Consider the following 20,285-nt stretch of genomic DNA (forward strand, 5'->3'; position numbering starts at 1 on the left):
CCTCTCGAACCCAATCAGGGTAAGAAGAGGTATTAGGCATGGCTGCATCTTGGGCCCACATTTTAATTTATGCATAAATAATTTTAATCCTCGCCGGGACTGTAGATCCCGTACTCCTCAGCTAAGTGGTCACCCTGTAACTTATTTAGCATGTGGAGAAACACCATTTTAGGCCTGTGCTTGTCTGGGAGTTGGCTAGAGGAGTCTTAAACTCTGGCAAGGCTTTGGCCTAGTCTATTCCTCCATCCCACTTCCCTCTGGTCTGGAAGCAGCACTTCTGAGGCCTCCTAGAGAGACAGGAAGTCTTTCAGGCTGGTCTCCCAGAAGGCTGCAGGAGGGAAAACCAGTTCCTGGGTGGGAACTGGGGTTTATATCAGGGGTGGCCAACGCTAGCTCTCCAGATTTTTTTTTTTTTTTGCCTACAACTCCCATCAGCCCCAGCCATTGGCCATGCTGGCTGAGGCTGATGGGAGTTGTAGGCAAAAAACATCTGGAGAACTACTGTTGGCCACCCCTGTTATATATTATATGAACATATGAAGCTGCCTTATACTGAATCAGACTCTGGGTCCATCAAAGTCAGTATTGTCTTCTCAGACTGGCAGCGGCTCTCCAGGGTCTCAAGCTGAGGTTTTTTCACACCTACTTGCCTGGACCCTTTTTAGTTGGAGATGCCAGGGATTGAACCAGGGACCTTCTGCTTCCCAAGCAGATGCTCTACCACTGAGCCACTGTCCTTCCCCTGCTCTCCAGGGTCTCAAGCGGAGGTTTTTCACACCTACTTGCCTGGACCCTTTTGAGTTGGAGATGCCGGGGATTGAACCTGGGACCTTCTGCTTCCCAAGCAGATGCTCTACCACTGAGCCACCGTCCCTCCCCTGCTCTCCAGGGTCTCCAGATGAGGTTCTTCACACCTACTTGCCTGGACCCTTTTTAGTTGGAGATGCCGGGGATTGAACCTGGGACCTTCTGCTTCCCAAGCAGATGCTCTGCCACTGAGCCACCCTCCCTCCCCTGCTTTCCAGGGTCTCAAGCTGAGGTTTTTCACACCTATTTGCCTGAACCCTTTTGAGTTGGAGATGCCGGGGATTGAACCTGGGACCTTCTGCTTCCCAAGCAGATGCTCTACCACTGACCCACCCTCCCTCCCCTGCTCTCCAGGGTCTCCAGCTGAGGTTCTTCACACCTACTTGCCTGGACCCTTTTTAGTTGGAGATGCCGGGGATTGAACCTGGGACCTTCTGCTTCCCAAGCAGATGCTCTACCACTGAGCCACCGTCCCTCCCCTTATAGATTTTGGGAGGGAAAGGCAGTTTGATTGGAGTCTTGGAGGCTGGTGAGTCAGTTCTGGATGACGTTTATCCCTACTTTCATTTATTAGTTCTGTTCACCCTGTATTTAAAAATGCCCGTATATAGTTATAAATTTTAAATAAATGTTTTATTTGTTGAAAAGGTAGCCCCTCTGTACCACCAAGGTTCCCCAACCGCCTTAGACCACACTACTGTTAGAGGGGAGTCTGGGGAAGGCACACGGTTGGCAAGGGTGCCAATCCTCCAGGGGTCTCCCAAAGAAGGATTGCGGTCTCTGGGTTAACCAGGTGCTGCATTGGCAGAGGACCTTGAGGCTACAGAACTGGCAGGAAGGGGGAATTGGGAGTCCTGCTCCTCTCGGTGAGGAACCTCTAAATTGAGCAGGTGGTGGCAGCGTGCCCTAGTGGCGGGAAGAGGATAAGCTCCCTCCAGGAGTTGGCAACTCAAAAGGGAGGTGACGGGACCGGGTCTGAAAGCAGAATCAAGCTGGTTCCGTCACACAGCACATGCAGACAATCTAGTTTTATCAGCCTGTAGTCTCTCAGGCTTCGTGAAAATATCAAACGAGCTTTATGATTTCTGCATCGAAGAATATTCAAGAATAAACTTTGATAAGACGAAGGAGCTACTCTTCTCTAAATCCACACTTAAAAGGACCCGTTCTTATTTATTTATTAGACTTGCATTTCCACCCTTTCCCGTAAACGGGCTCAGGGCGGATCGCAACATACAATCTCTCTCTCGGCTTGACTTCGCGAACGAAGATTTAAGAAAGGTGCAGTAGTCCACGTCTGCTGCAGGCTCACTGGTGGTTGACAACATACAATAACAACAATAAAAACCCGCAGTTCAGAGTTAAAACAACGCATTAAAATGAAACAAGTAAAAACAATACAACAATATCAAAGATTTCAGGTTTTCACGGCTGGTAACATCATTAGGGTTTGTAGAATCTTTCGGGATCAAGTGCCGTGTTCTACTGGAGAAAGTTTTCCTTCCAGACGTTTCGTTCTCAGCTGCGGAGAACATCCTCAGTGGCGTTGCAGCTGGAGCAGGCGCTCTGACCTTCTTGGCTGCTGTGCATTGAGTGAGGCCAAGGCTGCTGGAGAGCTGCTATTTCTAGGCCTCTCACCACACCCCCTCCAGCCTAGAAATAGCAGCTCTCCAGCAGCCCTGGCCTCACTCAATGCACAGCAGCCAAGAAGGTCAGAACGCCTACTCCGGCTGCAACGCCACTGAGGATGTTCTCCGCAGCTGAGAACGAAACGTCTGGAAGGAAAACTTTCTCAAGTAGAACATGGCACTTGAGCCCGAAAGATTCTACAAACCCTAATACAACAATAAATAAAGGGCACCGCAGGGGAGAAGGGCACTTCATACAAGCAAGCAGCTATAGGCCCAGATTAAATGATGGTCATAACAGCAGGCTGGCACTGCAGTGGGACACAGTGTCGCCACAACGGAGGCCAACTGATGGAGTAATAGCTGGAATAGGACGCCCCACGCCTCAGCCATAAGCCTGGCAGAATAGCTCCGTCTTGCAGGCCCTACGAAATGGCTGTAGCTCAGGTAGGGCCTGGATCTCCATGGGGAGCTGATTCCACTAGGCAGGGGCCAGGGCTGAAAAGACCCTGGCACTGGTTGAGGCTAGTCGGACGTCCTTAGGGCCAGGGGTGGTCAGGAGGGTGTTATGTAGCCGATTGCAACGACCTCTGGGGCAGATATGGGGAAAGGCGGACCCTCAGGTATGTTGGTCCCACACCGCATAAGGCTTTATCCTTGCGGGGGAGGGAGATTTTAAAGCCATTAAGCGAAGCCCCTCAAATGTACATTATTAAAAAAGAGAGTTAAAATAAACAGCAATCAAAACCACTGGTTAGAAGGAAGGATCGCTGAAGAAATGCCAAACCTAAAAAGTCTTCACCCGTTGGGGGCGGACGGCAACAGAAGGGGATACACGAATCTCCCTGGGAACTGAGTTCTAGAACTTTGATGCCACACGGCCGAGAAGGCTCTCTCTCCCAAACTGCTACCCGCTTATTCCCAGAAGGCCTAAACTACCCTATAAACCTAAATCCACAAAACAGAACAAGAGCTGAAAGGCAACAAGCTGGCTGTAGAACTTGAACTCTTCTGTAAGACAGTCCCAAATACGTGCCTCTCCCTATTTGAAATTATAGATCCGGACTATTTGAAATTATAGATCTGGACTGGCTTGCTCTTTTATTTATAGCTTAGCTAAAAACTGTGGTTGATAGCCTGTTTGGCAAAGCAGCACGCTGGAAAACAATCTTTCGGTATACAACTGCCAATATCTTCCACTGGAACAAAAAAGAGCATAAACTGCCCCCAAAACCAGCCCCTCTTTGCAGCAGAGATCTCGGCCTTCGTGAAAAGTTGAAAGCACCGAACGCCAGTGGCACAACACGCACGAGTCCCTTGTCCTCATTACAGGAGTGGGGGGTCTTGGTAAGGAGGCATGTGGTAGCCCGCTCCAGGCTAGCTGAAAGTTCTGATCCATTTATGGAAGTGGAGAGCGGGGAAGACCATTGGAACAGGGAGAGAACAAGGGCTTCTACTCCCTCAAAAGTTATCTCCCTTTTCTTCGAGCGGACGGCGAAAACCAGACATCTGAAACGTGTTTTATCTTCATAATACCCTCCCGTAAGTGTTCATTCAGAACAACTGTTTCCTATTCTGATTGCGCCGCTCCAAACCAAGACCTCGAAGGTAGACAATAAGCAGAACCAGATGTTACTCCAGCATCCATTCCAGATCAAGGAGAGTGAGACTTCTCTGTGAAAAGTCCTTGCTTGTCAAGTCAAGGAAAAGACACAGAATATGGCTGGTCCGCCAGGCTTTGCTGGAACAGAGATCCCCTGTAGCCTAGCCTAAAATTCTGGATCAGAGGACAGAGATAAAAAAGAGTAATACGCTTTCTATGGACGTGACTTACCCGGCTGCCAAATTTCTACCAATATCTTTTCCTTCTCTTTGTCATAAAAGGGCTGGAAGAGCCAATTATTTATTGACTTTATTTCCTGCCTTTCTCTCCAGTGGAGACCCAAAGCAGCTGGCACCGTTCTCCCCTCCTCTGTTTCATCCCCCCAACCACCCTGTAAGGTAGCTTAGGCTGAGAGCACGCGACTGGCTCAAGGTCACCCAGCAAGCTTCCATGGCAGAGTGGAGATTCGAACCTGAGTGTCCCAAGTCCAGCGCAAACCCATTATACCACGCTGGCTCTATTACCATTTCCAACTCAAAGTCAGACAAACCTCTGAACTCTTCTTCGATCCCTAGGTAGAATTGCAGTTCCAGAGGCTGTGTCAGTTACAGTCAGTTTGGTGTGGAAAGCCAGTTTGGTGTAGTGATTAAGTGCGTGGACTCCTATCTGATTCCCCACTCCTCCACTTGCACCTGCTAGCATGGCCTTGGGTCAGCCATAGCTCTGGCAGAGGTTGTCCTTGAAAGGGCAGCTGCTGTGAGAGCCCTCTCAGCCCCACCCACCTCACAGGGTGTCTGTTGTAGGGGAGGAAGGTAGAGGAGATTGTGAGACGCTCTGAGACTCTTTGGAGTGGAGGGCGGGATATAAATCCAATATCTTCTATCTTCTTCTACTACATGACCTGCTCCTACAAAAACACCACGTGATTTTTGCCTGAACAGAGCAAAGGTGGAAAATATTACCTTTTGGAGTGTTTGGTGAATAAATGCACAATATGTTAGCTTACCATTTTCTGTAAGAGCCAGTTTGGTGTGGTGGTTAAGTGTGCAGACTCTTATCTGGGAGAACCGGGTTTGATTCCCCACTCCTCCACTTGCACCTGCTAGAACGTCCTAGGGTCAGCCATAGCCCTGGCAGAGGTTGTCCTTGAAAGGGCAGCTGCTGTGAGAGCCCTCTCAGCCCCACCCACCTCACAGGGTGTCTGTTGTGGGGGAGGAAGATAAAGGAGATTGTGAGCCGCTCGGAGACTCTGAGATTCGGTGTGGAGGGTGAGACATAAATCCAATATCATCATCTTCTTCCATGTACTAGATCTAAAATCCTTATTTTACAGACAAAACTTTCTACAACTTTCAGTCCTGCTTCAGAGTAGAAATGCAAAAAAAATGCTGTGTACGTACGCTGTGCAGGTTACACCAACACAATAGAGAACAGAGCAGCCGTACAGAAAGTTCCAGGAGTACAAGCAGCAGACTCCTTTCATGGGAAGTACGACAGGATCAATGGAGATTCTCTGGTGTAACAAAATACTCATCAATCTCCTTCACACTGCAACTGAGAACTTGCCTACACTTCCCAGGTGGTGGTGGTAAACCGAAGCAATTTATATTCACAGAGAGGTAGGACAAGTCTTAGAAAACGATAATACCCGGAGCTGTGAATTTAGCTTGGCAAGAGACTAGGAACAAGAAAACTCTCAAGCACACACAGCTAAATGTAATGGAAGCTCCCAGGGAAATCTTACGGGTTAAACCACATGGCGCTGTAGCAAGCTATTCTAATGCCATGCAAGAGTTACACTCTTAAGTGATGCCGTTTCCTAAGGGAATGCAAAATGGGCTCAGGAAGAACCAGCCTTCCTTACTGAAAAAGAAACCAAGCCTTGATGCAGAGTGAGGCAAGCTGCGGGTTGCGCCTGAGAAACAATAAGCCGCTTGCTTTGTCACGATCAAAAGTTAAAGACCTGAACACCAACAAGAATTTAGCAGGCAGCCCCAAGGACTGAGAATAGTGTGGGTCAAGAAAGCTGCATGCCAAATTGATTGGAACTCAAATTCCTGCTGAAAGACAGACCATCCTAATAGCAGGGGAGGCCAAACATGCTCAATGCAAGAGCCGCATAGAATAAACATCAGATGTTTAAGAGCTGCAAGACCCGAACGTTAGATGTTTGAGAGTCATAAGACAAGAAAGGAAGGACATCCGATGTTTGAGAGCCGGAAGGAAGGAAGGAAAGCAAATGGATGGGGGAAGGAGGAGGGAGAAAGGTGGAAAGGAAGCAACTTTACATAAGAACATAAGAGAAGCCCTATTGGATAGGCCAATGGCCCATCCAGTCCAACGCTCTGTGTCACATAAGAACATAAGAGAAGCCCTGTTGGGTCAGGCCAGTGGCCCATCCAGTCCAACACTCTGTGTCACATAGGAACATAAGAGAAGCCCTGTTGGATCAGGCCGATGGCCCATCCAGTCCAACACTCTGTGTCACATAGGAACATAAGAGAAGCCCTGTTGGATCAGGCCAGTGGCCCCTCCAGTCCAACGCTCTGTGTCACATAAGAACATAAGAGAAGCCCTGTTGGAACTGGCCAGTGGCCCCTCCAATCCAACACTCTGTGTCACATAAGAACACAAGAGAAGCCCTGTTGGATCAGGTCAGTGGCCCATCCAGTCCAACATTCTGTGTCACATAAGAACATAAGAGAAGCCATGTTGGATCAAGCCAATGGCCCATCCAGTCCAACACTCTGAGTCACATAAGAACATAAGAGAAGCCATGTTGGATCAGGCCAGTTGCCCATCCAGTCCAACACTCTGTCACACAGTGGCCAATATATTTCCTATAAGAAGTATTTCCTTTTATTCGTTTTAACCTGACTGCTCAGCAACTTCATTGAATGCCCACGAGTTCTTGTACTGTGAAAAAGGGAGAAAAGTACTTCTTTCTCTACTTTCTCCATCCCATGCATAATCTTGTAAACCTCTATCATGTCACCGCACAGTCGACATTTCTCCAGGTTAAAGAGCCCCAAGCGTTTCAGGCTTGCTTCATAGGGAAAGTGTTCCAACCTTTTAATTATTCTAGTTGCCCTTTTCTGGACTTTTTCCAATGCTATAATATCTTTTTTGAGATGCGGTGACCAGAACTGTACACAGTATTCCAAATGAGACCGCACCATCGATTTATACAGGGGCATTATGATACTGGCTGGTTTGTTTTCAATTCCTTTCCTAATAACTCCCAGCATGGCGTTGGCCTTTTTTATTGCAATCGCACAGTGTCTTGACATTTTCAGGGAGTTATCTACCACGACCCCAAGATCTCTCTCTTAGTCAGTTCACACCCCATCAACTTGTATTTGTAGCTGGGATTTTTGGCCCCAATGTGCATTACTTTGCACTTGGCCACACTGAACCTCATCTGCCACGCTGACGCCCACTCACCCAGCCTCAACAGATCCCTTTGGAGTTCCTCACGATCCTACCCAGCTTGCTGGGGGGAAAGCGTAAAAGACTGGGGAAGGCAAAGGGCAAACCACCCCGCATTTAACTTTAAATGTATTCCCCAAGTCAGGGCGGTGGGGTCTTGGGAGAGCCACAGGATATGTGTGAAAGAGCCACATGTGGCGCCTGAGCCACAGTTTGGCCACCCCTGCTAATAGCACTACCTGCACCAAAATAACTGAAATCACGCTTGGTGTCACAAATGTGTTTGCTCAGCCTTTGACAACTTGAATTCGGACTTTATGTTTGCGGTAATGGAAAAAATAAACTTAGGGGAACAATTTATAAAGATGACATGAGCAATATATATGGATCAACAAGCAAAATTGTGTATAAATGCAGATCTTACCAAAGAACTGAAAGTAAGTAAAGGAACAAGGCAAGGATGTCCGTTATCTCCACTGTTGTTCATAATGACCCTTGAAATTTTGTTACAACAAATACAAAAAGATAAAGAAATAGAAGGACTAAAAATTAGAAGATTCTCTTATAAATATAAAGCTTTTGCAGATGATATAGTGTTCATATTGGAGAATCCGATTCAAGTGTCACCATTGTGGCTAGCTAAGATAAAAGAGTACGGAGAGTTAGCAGGACTATATATAAACAAAGAGAAATCGAAATTCTTATGTAAAAACATGCAACCAAATAAAATAAAAGAATTGCAAAAGGTGACGGGTTGTGAGGTCACTACTAAAGTCAAATATCTTGGAATAGAGATAACAATGAAGAATATTGATCTATTTAAAAATAATTATGAAAAACTGTGGTGTAAGATGGATAAAGATTTGATGAAATGGAATAGGCTTAACTTGTCCTTACTGGGCAGGATAGCTGCAATCAAGATGAATATTTTGCCAAGAATAATGTATTTGTTTCAAACTATCCCGATTGTAAAAGATGCCAAACAATTTAACAAATGGCAAAGGAAGATTTCTGACTTTATTTGGGCCGGAAAGAAACCAAGGATTAAGATGAAGATTTTAATAGATGCTAAAGAGAGAGGTGGTTTTCAACTTCCGGATTTAAGATTGTATCATGATGCGATTTGTTTGACATGGATCAAAGATTGGATAATGCTGTTAGATAAAAAACCTTTATGGTTAGAAGCCCATGGGAATAAATTCGGCTGGCACGCGTATATGTGCTATGGGAAGAATAAAATGGACGGTTTTTTCTCTCACCATTATATCAGAAATAGCTTACTAAATACTTGGATAAAATATAAGAAATATGGGGATGAGAGAAAGCCGCTTTGGATAGTGCCAGCAGAAGTAATAAAAATAACAGCTGAATCCGATGAAGAAAGAGAGATGTCATATAATCAACTGCTCAAGATTCAAGGAGATAAAATCGAATTAAAATCCTCAGAAGAGTTAAATAATAAATATGATTGGTTTCAAATGCAACAAATCAAAAGCTTGATGGAAAATGATATCAAATTGGAGGGAATCAGATGAGAACAAACAGAACTGGAAAGGGTCCTGCTTGGAGATAATGAAAAACTGATATCAAAAGTATACAAATTATTATTGAAATGGTCTACAGAAGAAGAAGTAGTAAAGTCTCAAATGGTTAAATGGGCAATTAATGTGAATAGAGAAATACAAATGGATGCGTGGGAGCACCTTTGGAAGAACTCAATGAAGATCTCAACTTGTCAGAGTATCAAAGAGAACTGTTTTAAGATGATGTATAGGTGGTATATGACTCCGAAAAAACTGGCTAGGATGAGTAAAAAGATGTCGGATAGATGTTGGAAATGTAAAAAACATGAAGGTTCTTTCTTTCATATGTGGTGGACTTGTGAAAAAGCGAAAGAGTACTGGAAGATGATACAACAAGAAATCTCCAAAATTTTGGGTTATGACTTTAAGAAAACTGCAGAGACGTTCTTGCTTGGATTACAATTAGAAAAATTTCCAAAGGAAGACAGGACTCTAATTTGGTACTTGTTATCAGCTGCTAGGACATTGTATGCGCAGCTATGGAAACAAGAAAAAATACCAGAGAAATGGGACTGGACTATGAAAGTTTTATCGTGGAGTGAAATAGACAAACTAACTAGAACGCTAAGAGACTATGACTTAGAGATATTCAAAAAGGAGTGGAAGAAATTTAAAGGATATATGGAGAAAGAGTGGAACGTAAAAAGACATTGGACAATTTTTTAGCATTACTGGGGGGAAAAAAAATATGTGTATTGAACTTTGATCAGTTAGAAGTACCTTTAGTATTGAACTTGAATCTATAACTCCGGGGAAGTCAACATTGGAGGGAGGGGGGATTGTAATGCCATATGGGTAAGCACTGAAAATTTAAAATTAAGATTTGTAACCATATGTTATCAATAAATTGTTAAAACACAAATGTGTTTGCTCATACCTAAACTACAAGCGCTCCTTTCAGCATTGCAAGTACCGTATACCATACGTACTAATATAGGAAAAAGACTCCAGGGTAGAAAAATCATAGGAAGTTATTTGCAGAGTTCACGTGGATATTAAACGGGGGTGGGGTGGGGGGGAATAGTTTAGCTGGACAGATTATGGGCGTTTGCTCCAGCTCACAAAGTGAACACACATTTCCTCCTGAAAAGGGAAGAACCGACCGAATAAGGCGACTCCACCCAACTCTGCTTAGAAACAACTTCAACAATGGAAGCAAAAGTAAATATTTCATGACAAGCCTGCCCCTCGAACCAGATGCTTCTATCAAGGAACGATGGGGTGTTAACGGCGCTTTCGTTAGATTACCAGGGCAGGTGATAGCTTCATAACGAACCTTGGCAGAATGACTCTGGATAGCACACAAGAAAAATGACTTGGGAGTACTAAAACACACTTCTGGTCTAGGCAGGCCTGACACCTCGGAATCCTGGGCTGCCCTTTCAGTTGGCCCTTGACCAAGAGTAACTGTTTGGCTTTGGCAGGTGTTTACTTACTTCATTTAAAAAGGTAAAGGTAGTCCCCTGTGCAAGCATCACGTCGCAGCACGACATTTTCACAGCTTTTTCACAGGCTTTTTAACGGGGTGGTTTGCCACTGCCTTCCCCAGTCATCTACGTCAGGGGTATCAAACATGCAGCCCGGGGGCTGAATCAGGCCCCCCGAGGGCTCCTATCAGGCCCTCGAGCAACTGGCTGTCATCTGCTTCCTTCTCCCTCTCTCTTGCTTCCTGCTGTGTGACAGCTTGCTTTGCAAGGCTTGCTCAATCACACAGCAGAGCTACAGAGCAAAACCTATTTCTTCATTGGCTCAGCCTCCTCTCTTGGGGAGGAACGGGGGGGAAGGCAGAGCTTGTTTTTCCAGGCTCTCTCAATCGCACAACAGAGCTACTGACTCAAGCCTCTTCCTTTTATTGGCTGAGGCTCCTTCCCCCTCCTGTTTCCCTAGGGAAGGAAGGAAAGAACCAGAGCTTCCTTTGCCCACATCCCTAGATTCCATGGGAGAAATACAAAGAAAGCATCATTAAGGTCAACAAGTGCCAACGTCTTCAGCATGTTTTAAATTTTATTTTTTTTAAAAAATCTTTGTGTTTGTCTGTGTCCTTTATAAAGTTTATATCTCTGCTCCCTAATCTTAAATAGGTATACACACGGCCTGGCCCCACATGACATGGCCCAGCTCAACAAGCCCTCATTAATATCAGATCTGGCCCTCAGAACAAATGAGTTCGACACCCCTGCTCTACAGTTTAGAACAGATGTGGCCAAACTTGCTTAACGTAAGAGCCACACAGAATAAACATCAGGTGTCCGAGAGCCACAAGGCATGAACATCAGACGTTCAAGTACTGCAAGAAAGGAAGGAAGGCAAATAGATGGGAGAGAGGTGGAAAGAAAGCAACTTTAATTTTAAATGCACTGTCCAAGCCACCAGCTGGCTTGGCTTGGAGAAGTGAATTTAAACAGACAAAATGCCTTCTCCAAGCCAGCCAATGAGGTGGCTCCTGAGCCACAGTTTGCCCGCCCCTGGCTTAGAGGGACTACTGACCACCTCTAGTGCTGACGGTTCAGCAGCAAAGTATGTCAGGTGTCTCTGTGAAGTGTCTGACCCACAAAGGTTAGCGTGTCTGCATAAAGCGCAGACGGAAATCTCTCCCTACAGCTGAAGACAGAAGTAGAGACAGAGACTCCGCCCAAGCAGGCTACCAGCAGGTCGGTGGAGCTAATTCTGCTAAATTCCCCTGCTTGGTAACATCAGTACTTCCTAGTCAAGATGAAACTTCGAAGGAACGTTCGCTGAATGTCAAAGATGCTGTGTCCGCAGAGCTCACCCATCAATTTTAAAATTTATACAGATTTCATTTTTGTTATTTATAGTCTGCCGTTCTCAGTAAAACCCCAGGCGGACTGCAAAGCATAAATCAAGTCCGATTAATGGGATGGGACATGCGATGAACCGTATTCAGAGATCGGAAAACGAATAGAAATCTCAAACAGAACTGAAACATGACCTTTCATAAGAAGAAGAAGAAGGTTGATGACGATGAAGAAGAAGACAGCCCTTCGACTATTTGAAGATGGTGATCCTATCACCTCTCAGCCGCCTCGTCTCCAGGCTAAACGTCTTGAACTGAGACTGGTAATTAACGAGCAGCCAACGGAGCGACTGCAGAAAGGGACAGATATGTATTCTAAACGGGAATCTCCAAATTGACTTTGAGGGGAGACCTGCGTAGAGAGCACAATAGGCCAGTCTTCACGTTACCGTGGAGTGGATTCGGGTTACCAGATCAGCCAAGTCGAGGCAGAGGGCTCTCTTGCAGGCTAGACTATATCGGAGGAAAGCAGCTGCATTAACTTGCTTCAAGTTTCATTTTATTTGATTTCATGACGGTACATGAACTCTGATGAACAGCAGTCAGGACCTCTGCCGCATCTTCAGAGGACTTTGACAGAGATGTAAAGCTGGGCGGCATCCACATATTGATGACACCCAGCTCCAAAGCTCTGAATGACTGCTCCTAAGGGCTTCACATAGAGCTTGAAGAACATGGGGAATAAGGTTCTATACCGTCGTGGCCAAACTGTGGCTCCTATGTCTTCTTACCCCACAACAGACGCCCTGTGAGGTGGGTGGGGCTGAGAGAGCTCTCCCAGAAGCTGCCTTTTTAAGGACAACTCCTGCGAGAGCAATGTCTGATCCAAGGCCATTCCAGCAGCTGCAAGTGGAGGAGTGGGGAACCAAACCCGGTTCTCCCAGATAAGAGTTTGCACGCTTAACCACTACACCAAACTGCTGGTTCTCCAAAAAAAAAAAAAAAAAAAATCCTGGATGCATTTGGGAAGTCAAAACATTCCTGGAAAATACAGATAAAGTACTTTTGGGGTATATTTTCTGTTTGCGTAGACCTGAGTGCACACCCCTTCTCTTGAAAGCTTATATTCTGAAAATCCTGTTGGTCTCTTAAGGCGCTGCTCAACTTGAAAACTTGTTCTTCTAGTGCAGACCAACCCAGCCAAACACTTGAAACTATACAAATCCCTGTTTACAAACCACTTCTGGACGGCGCATTCTCCAAGCTGTGGCTGACTTGGCTTAGAGAAGTTATTTAAAGAAACAAATGCCTTCTCCAAGCCAGCCGACTGGGTGGTTCGGGCTTCGAGAGTCACACAATATGGAAGCCACAGTTTGGCCACCCCTGCTCCACGCCCTGTTGCCGGCCCTCTGGAGGAACTACCAGGCTAATGGGACAAGATGCTGGACTAGACGGACCACTGGTCTGATCCAGCAGGGTTCTTCTTACACAAGGTATAAGAGTGAAATCTTGTGCTGCAGTAGACCAGAACCAGGTTTCTTGGTTTACAAGATTATGCATAGGATAGAGAAAGTAGAGAAAGAAGTACTTTTCTCCCTTCCTCGCAATACATGAACTCGCGGACACTCAACGAAATTGTTTAAGCAGTCATGTTAGAATGGCTAAAAGGAAGTACTTCTTCACCCAATACGTAACACATGGAATTCACTGCCACGGGAGTTGGTGGGGGCTACAAGCATAGACAGCTTCAAGAGGTGATTGGATACACATATGGAGCGGAGGTCCATCAGTGGTTATTAGCCGCAGGGTATAGTTGGAACTCTCTGTCTGGGGTAGTGATGCTCTGTATTCTTGGTGCTGGGGGGGGGGGGCACAGTGTGAGGGCTTCTACCGTCCTGGCCACACAGATGGACCTCCTGATCGCACCTGGTTTATTTGGCCACTGTGCGACACAGAGTGTCGGACTGGATGGGCCATTGGCCTGATCCAACATGGCTTCTCTTATGTTCCTCTGTCTGAGGCTGTGATGCTCTGTATTCTTGGTGCTTGAGAGGGGGCACAGTGGGAGGGCTTCTAGTGTCCTGGCCCCACTGATGGACCTCCTGATGGCACCTGGTTTATTTGGCCACTGTGCGACACAGAGTGTCGGACTGGATGGGCCATTGGCCTGATCCAACATGGCTTCTCTTATGTTCCTCTGTCTGGGGCTGTGATGCTCTGTCTTCTTGGTGCTTGAGGGGGGGCACAGTGGGAGGGCTTCTAGTGTCCTGGCCCCACTGATGGACCTCCTGATGGCACCTGGTTTATTTGGCCACTGCGCGACACAGAGTGTCGGACTGGATGGGCCATTGGCCTGATCCAACATGGCTTCTCTTATGTTCCTCTGTCTGGGGCTGTGATGCTCTGTCTTCTTGGTGCTTGAGGGGGGGCACAGTGGGAGGGCTTCTAGTGTCCTGGCCCCACTGATGGACCTCCTGATGGCACCTGGTTTATTTGGCCACAGTGCGACACAGAGTGTTGGACTGGATGGGCCACTGGTCTGAAGGCTTCTTTTATGTTCTTAGGGAGACACAGGTTCATATCTGCACTGAGCAATGAAGCTTACTGAATGACTCATGGGCCAGTGCCTCACTGGGCTGGTGCGAATAATAAAACTGATGCAAGGAGAGCCAAGTATGCTGCACGGAGTTTCTCAGGAGGAAGTGTGATAAAAATGTAACAATGAGGCAGATCTTGCTTATGAGCAGTCTTGGTGGGCAGTATTTGATTTATACCCTGCCCTCCCCGCCGAAGCGGGCTCAAGACGGCTGAGGCAGTGCAGACACAAACATATTAAGGATTTATCTAACCTTCGTATTCCAGCCTTCCTCCAAAGAACCCAAACGGGACTGACCCAATTCACCCTCAGAAGGATACCAGGAGGAGGTACGCCAGGGTGGGAAAGCGAAGCAGCAAGTCTGCTTCATGGACCTGTGGGGATTTAACTCCCCATGCAGCTCCAATACGTAGTCCGTGACACCACCTTGCACAAAGATGATGATCTTGGATTTATATCCTGCCCTCCACTCCAAATCTCAGAGTCTCAGAGATGCTCACAATCTTCTTTATCTTCCTTCCCCCACAACAGACACCCTGTGAGGTAGGTGGGGCTGAGAGAGCTCTCCCAGCAGCTGCCCTTTCAACAACACCACCTGCTATAGTTCTGGCTAACCCAAGGCCATTCCAGCAGCTGCAAGTGGAGGAGTGGGGAATCAAACCCGGTTCTCCCAGATAAGAGAGCTATGGCTGACCCAAGGCCATTCCAGCAGCTGCAAGTGGAGGAGTGGGGAATCAAACCCGGTTCTCCCAGATAAGAGAGCTCTGGCTGACCCAAGGCCATTCCAGCAGCTGCAAGTGGAGGAGTGGGGAATCCAACCCGGTTCTCCCAGATAAGAGAGCTCTGGCTGACCCAAGGCCATTCCAGCAGCTGCAAGTGGAGGAGTGGGGAATCCAACCCGGTTCTCCCAGATAAGAGAGCTCTGGCTGACCCAAGGCCATTCCAGCAGCTGCAAGTGGAGGAGTGGAGAATCAAACCCGGTTCTCCCGGACAAGAGAGCTCTGGCTGACCCGAGGCCATTCCAGCAGCTGCAAGTGGAGGAGTGGGGAATCAAACCCGGTTCTCCCAGATAAGAGAGCTCTGGCTGACCCAAGGCCATTCCAGCAGCTGCAAGTGGAGGAGGGGGGAATGAAACCCGGTTCTCCCAGATAAGAGAGCTCTGCCTGACCCAAGGCCATTCCAGCAGCTGCAAGTGGAGGAGTGGGGAATGAAACCCGGTTCTCCCAGATAAAAGAGCTTTGGCTGACCCAAGGCCATTCCAGCAGCTGCAAGTGGAGGAGTGGGGAATCAAACCCAGTTCTCCCAGATAAGAGTCCTTGCACCTAAGAAGAAGACATTGGATTTATATCCGCCCTCCGCTCTGAAACTCAGAGCGGCTCACAATATCCTTTATCTTCCTCTCCCACAAAAGACACCACGTGAGTTGGGTGAGGCTGAGAGAGCTCTCACAGCAGCTGCCCTTTCAAGGACAGAGTCTCAACAATCTCCTTTATCTTCTCCCCCCACAACAGACACCCAGTGAGATGGGTGGGGCCGAGAGGGCTCTCACAGCAGCTGCCCTTTCAAGCACAACTCTTACGAAAGCTATGGCTGACCCAAGGCCATTCCAGCAGCTGCAAGTGGAGGAATGGGGAATCAAACCTGGTTCTCCCAGATAAGGGTCCGCACACTTAACCACTGCACCAAACTGGCTCCCAGAAAGGAAGAAAGAAAGAAGAGTACATTTCAAACGCCCAACACCAGCTCTATGTGCCCCACATCTCTGTAGTCAAACTAAGGTACATATTCAAACAGATGAAAGTACATGTCTGATTTTTGTTTGACCCTGGGAGCAAATAAATTATTTGTAGCTGCCACCGTGCCATCATCCAGCTCAGGCAGAGAGCGTGGGGCAGGGTGGAGGCTCATCTCTCATTTCCACTAGCTCTGGAAGGGCAACATGAGAATCTCTCTTCTTGCTTTCGGCTTCCCTGACGCTTGGCATGAAGCCAGAATCGCTTTGATCCGGCAAGAGGAAAGACTGGAGGCATTGAGGCGGAGACAAGCTGTTTCCAACTTTCTGCAAAGCCAAAAGTGAAGTGACGTTCCTCCCCCTCCATTCTTTGTGTAACCAGAGTACAGATTGGGGAGGAGGCAGATGAAATCTCTTGTACCTGACAATGAGAGACCCCCCCCCTCTGAATCCCTACAGTGTCCAGAAAACCTGGGAGAGGTCCCTCACTTCGCTGCGGACATCTGTAGTAGCTGAACTGAATGTATGATTGTTACAGGCAAATTGCGTGCGGACCAGTGTAGACAGAAAAAAACAACCTTAGACGGCTGTATGAATACACACACACAAAAAGTGCATACCTCAACCACACCAGTTGGTCGATCTAGCATGAACAGCTCAGAAAGGAAGATGTCTGCTAAAAAAATTGCATTCCCAGACAAGCATTAGGGGGAGGGGTCGTCCAGTTAAAATCACTATGCAATCCGTAAAGCCCCCGAGAATTTTTTTTTTAAATGGAAGGGAAGTATTACTTCCTGAACCCAGCGTCTGGAAGAAGCAGAGAAAACATCGAGCTATATAATCCAACGCCTGCAAGAAGATGAAAATGTCATCTGTAGCAACTCTATACTGCATGAGCTGGGAAACACAAACAAAGGGTGATTAACATGTGGAATTCACTGCCACAGGAGGTGGCGGCGGCTACAAGCATAGCCAGCTTCAAGAAGGGATTGGATAAAAATATGGAGCAGAAGTCCATCAGTGGCTATTAGCCACAGCGTGTGTGTTTGTGTGTATATATACACGTGTGTGTGTGTATATATACATACAAACACATATATTGGCCACTGTGTGACACAGAGTGTCGGAGAGGAGGGGCCACTGGCCTGATCCAACATGGCTTCTCTTACGTTCTTATGTGACACAGTGTTGGACTGAAGGGGCCATTGGCCTGATCCAACAGGGCTTCTCTTATGTTCTTATGTGACACAGAGTGTTGGACTGGAGGGGCCACTGGCCTGATCCAACATGGCTTCTCTTATGTTCTTATGTGACACAGAGTGTTGGACTGGATGGGCCATTGGCCTGATCCAACAGGGCTTCTCTTATGTTCTTATGTGACACAGAGTGTTGGACTGGATGGGCCATTGGCCTGATCCAACAGGGCTTCTCTTATGTTCTTATGTGACACAGAGTGTTGGACTGGAGGGGCCATTGGCCTGATCCAACAGGGCTTCTCTTATGTTCTTATGTGACACAGAGTGTTGGACTGGATGGGCCACTGGCCTGATCCAACATGGCTTCTCTTATGTTCTTATGTGACAGAGTGTTGGACTGGAATGGCCATTGGCCTGATCCAACAGGGCTTCTCTTATGTTCTTATGTGACAGAGTGTTGGACTGGAGGGGCCACTGGCCTGATCCAACATGGCTTCTCTTATGTTCTTATGTGACAGAGTGTTGGACTGGAGGGGCCATTGGCCTGATCCAACAGGGCTTCTCTTATGTTCTTATGTTAACACTGGGGGAAGGAATTAGCACACCCAGTTAGGGAATATATCCTCCAAATAAATTTTGCCACTTGTCATGTCTCTATTTTCCTCCTCATACTTATTTTTAAAAAATCATAGGAGCGTGTGGAAGAGCAGTTAGTTGCTGCCATCTGAAACAACCATACAGTCCAAAAAGTTCAGATTACATGATTCACATTGCCGGGTGAGCTCTTTTCTTGCAAGTTTCATTGCTAAGTAAACGTCAACAAACATTAGGAATCAATCTTAAATGAAGTCTCAAATGGTAGAAAATAAAAACAGGAATCTTCAGATTCTTAGTACACTTAAATAGATGGTTTTTTCCTTGGGAGTGAAAGGTTACTATTACACCACTTTGCACGGCCCACAAAACTAATCTGCAAGCCACTTGACAAAGTAGACAAATTCTGTCAGTACCTCGAGGGGAGATATTTTAAGAACAGATATTGAGAAATCTAATCAACGCCTACCAACTGCTGGCAGCTTATTCAGGGAGAACGCCTTCTCTCTCAGCACTTTAAATGGAAACATACATTTGTACACATGCATCTTAATAAGCAGAGCGAAGGCCTCTCTCTTTACATTATAATCTGTTTATCTTCACCTCACACCTGGCCTGGCACCGTGGACAAGAATGCAGAACGAAGGCGTCTGCTTTCTTCTGAAAAGATTCCTTCTGCCTTGAAAAAGTCTCTTTCTTACAAAAGCCCGAAAGTATAAGCCACCCTGAATAAACTGTCGACAATTAGCAGGCCTAATATTTATTTACTTCATTCAAGAACATAAGAGAAGCCATGTTGGATCAGGCCAATGGCTCATCCAGTCCAATACTCTGTGTCACATAAGAACATAAGAGAAGCCATGTTGGATCAGGCCAGTGGCCCATCCAGTCCAACACTCTGTCACATAAGAGAAGCCATGTTGGATCAGGCCAGTGGCCCATCCAGTCCAACACTCTGTGTCACATAAGAACATAAGAGAAGCCCTGTTGGATCAGGCCAATGGCCCATCCAGTCCAACACTCTGTGTCACAGAAGAACATAAGAGAAGCCATGTTGGATCAGGCTAATGGCCCATCCAGTCCAACACTCTGTGTCACATAAGAACATAAGAGAAGCCATGCTGGATCAGGCCAGTGGACCCTCCAGTCCAACACTCTGTGTCACATAAGAGAAGCCATGCTGGATCAGGCCAGTGGCCCATCCAGTCCAACACTCTGTGTCACATAAGAACATAAGAGAAGCCATGTTGGATCAGGCTAATGGCCCATCCAGTCCAACACTCTGTGTCACATAAGAACATAAGAGAAGCCATGCTGGATCAGGCCAGTGGACCCTCCAGTCCAACACTCTGTGTCACATAAGAACATAAGAGAAGCCATGTTGGATCAGGCCAGTGGCCCCTCCAGTCCAACACTCTGTGTCACATAAGAACATAAGAGAAGCCCTGTTGGATCAGGCCAATGGCCCATCCAGTCCAACACTCTGTGTCACATAAGAACATAAGAGAAGCCATGTTGGATCAGGCTAATGGCCCATCCAGTCCAACACTCTGTGTCACATAAGAACATAAGAGAAGCCATGCTGGATCAGGCCAGTGGACCCTCCAGTCCAACACTCTGTGTCACATAAGAACATAAGAGAAGCCATGCTGGATCAGGCCAGTGGCCCATCCAGTCCAACACTCTGTGTCACATAAGAAAATAAGAGAAGCCATGTTGGATCAGGCTAATGACCCATCCAGTCCAACACTCTGTGTCACATAAGAACATAAGAGAAGCCATGCTGGATCAGGCCAGTGGACCCTCCAGTCCAACACTCTGTGTCACATAAGAACATAAGAGAAGCCATGTTGGATCAGGCCAGTGGCCCATCCAGTCCAACACTCTGTGTCACATAAGAACATAAGAGAAGCCATGTTGGATCAGGCTAATGGCCCATCCAGTCCAACACTCTGTGTCACATAAGAACATAAGAGAAGCCATGCTGGATCAGGCCAGTGGACCCTCCAGTCCAACACTCTGTGTCACATAAGAACATAAGAGAAGCCATGTTGGATCAGGCCAGTGGCCCATCCAGTCCAACACTCTGTGTCACACAGGGGCCAAAAAAATTATACGTACATACATATACACACACACACACACACACACACACACACATATATACACACTGTGGCTAACAGCCACTGATGGACCTCTGCTCCATATTTTTATCTAACCCCCTCTTGAAGCTGGCTATGCTTGTAGCCGCCACCACCTCCTATGGCAGTGAATTCCACATGTTAATCACCCTTTGGTGATTTCTACTCAACTATTTATTTATTTACTTCACTTCTACTCCACTATTCTCCCAAAGCAGTTT

At 46.8% G+C, this 20,285-nt stretch overlaps 1 protein-coding gene across 1 annotated transcript in view; it reads right to left on the reverse strand.

The window, feature by feature from the left end:
• ASXL1 (ASXL transcriptional regulator 1) overlaps nt 1-20,285 on the reverse strand; it is a 74,935-nt gene that overhangs the window by 46,486 nt on the left and 8,164 nt on the right. The gene's annotated exons all lie outside the window — the stretch shown is intronic.

This window comes from Heteronotia binoei, chromosome 2, assembly GCF_032191835.1.
Source record: "Heteronotia binoei isolate CCM8104 ecotype False Entrance Well chromosome 2, APGP_CSIRO_Hbin_v1, whole genome shotgun sequence".
Lineage (NCBI taxonomy): Eukaryota > Metazoa > Chordata > Lepidosauria > Squamata > Gekkonidae > Heteronotia > Heteronotia binoei.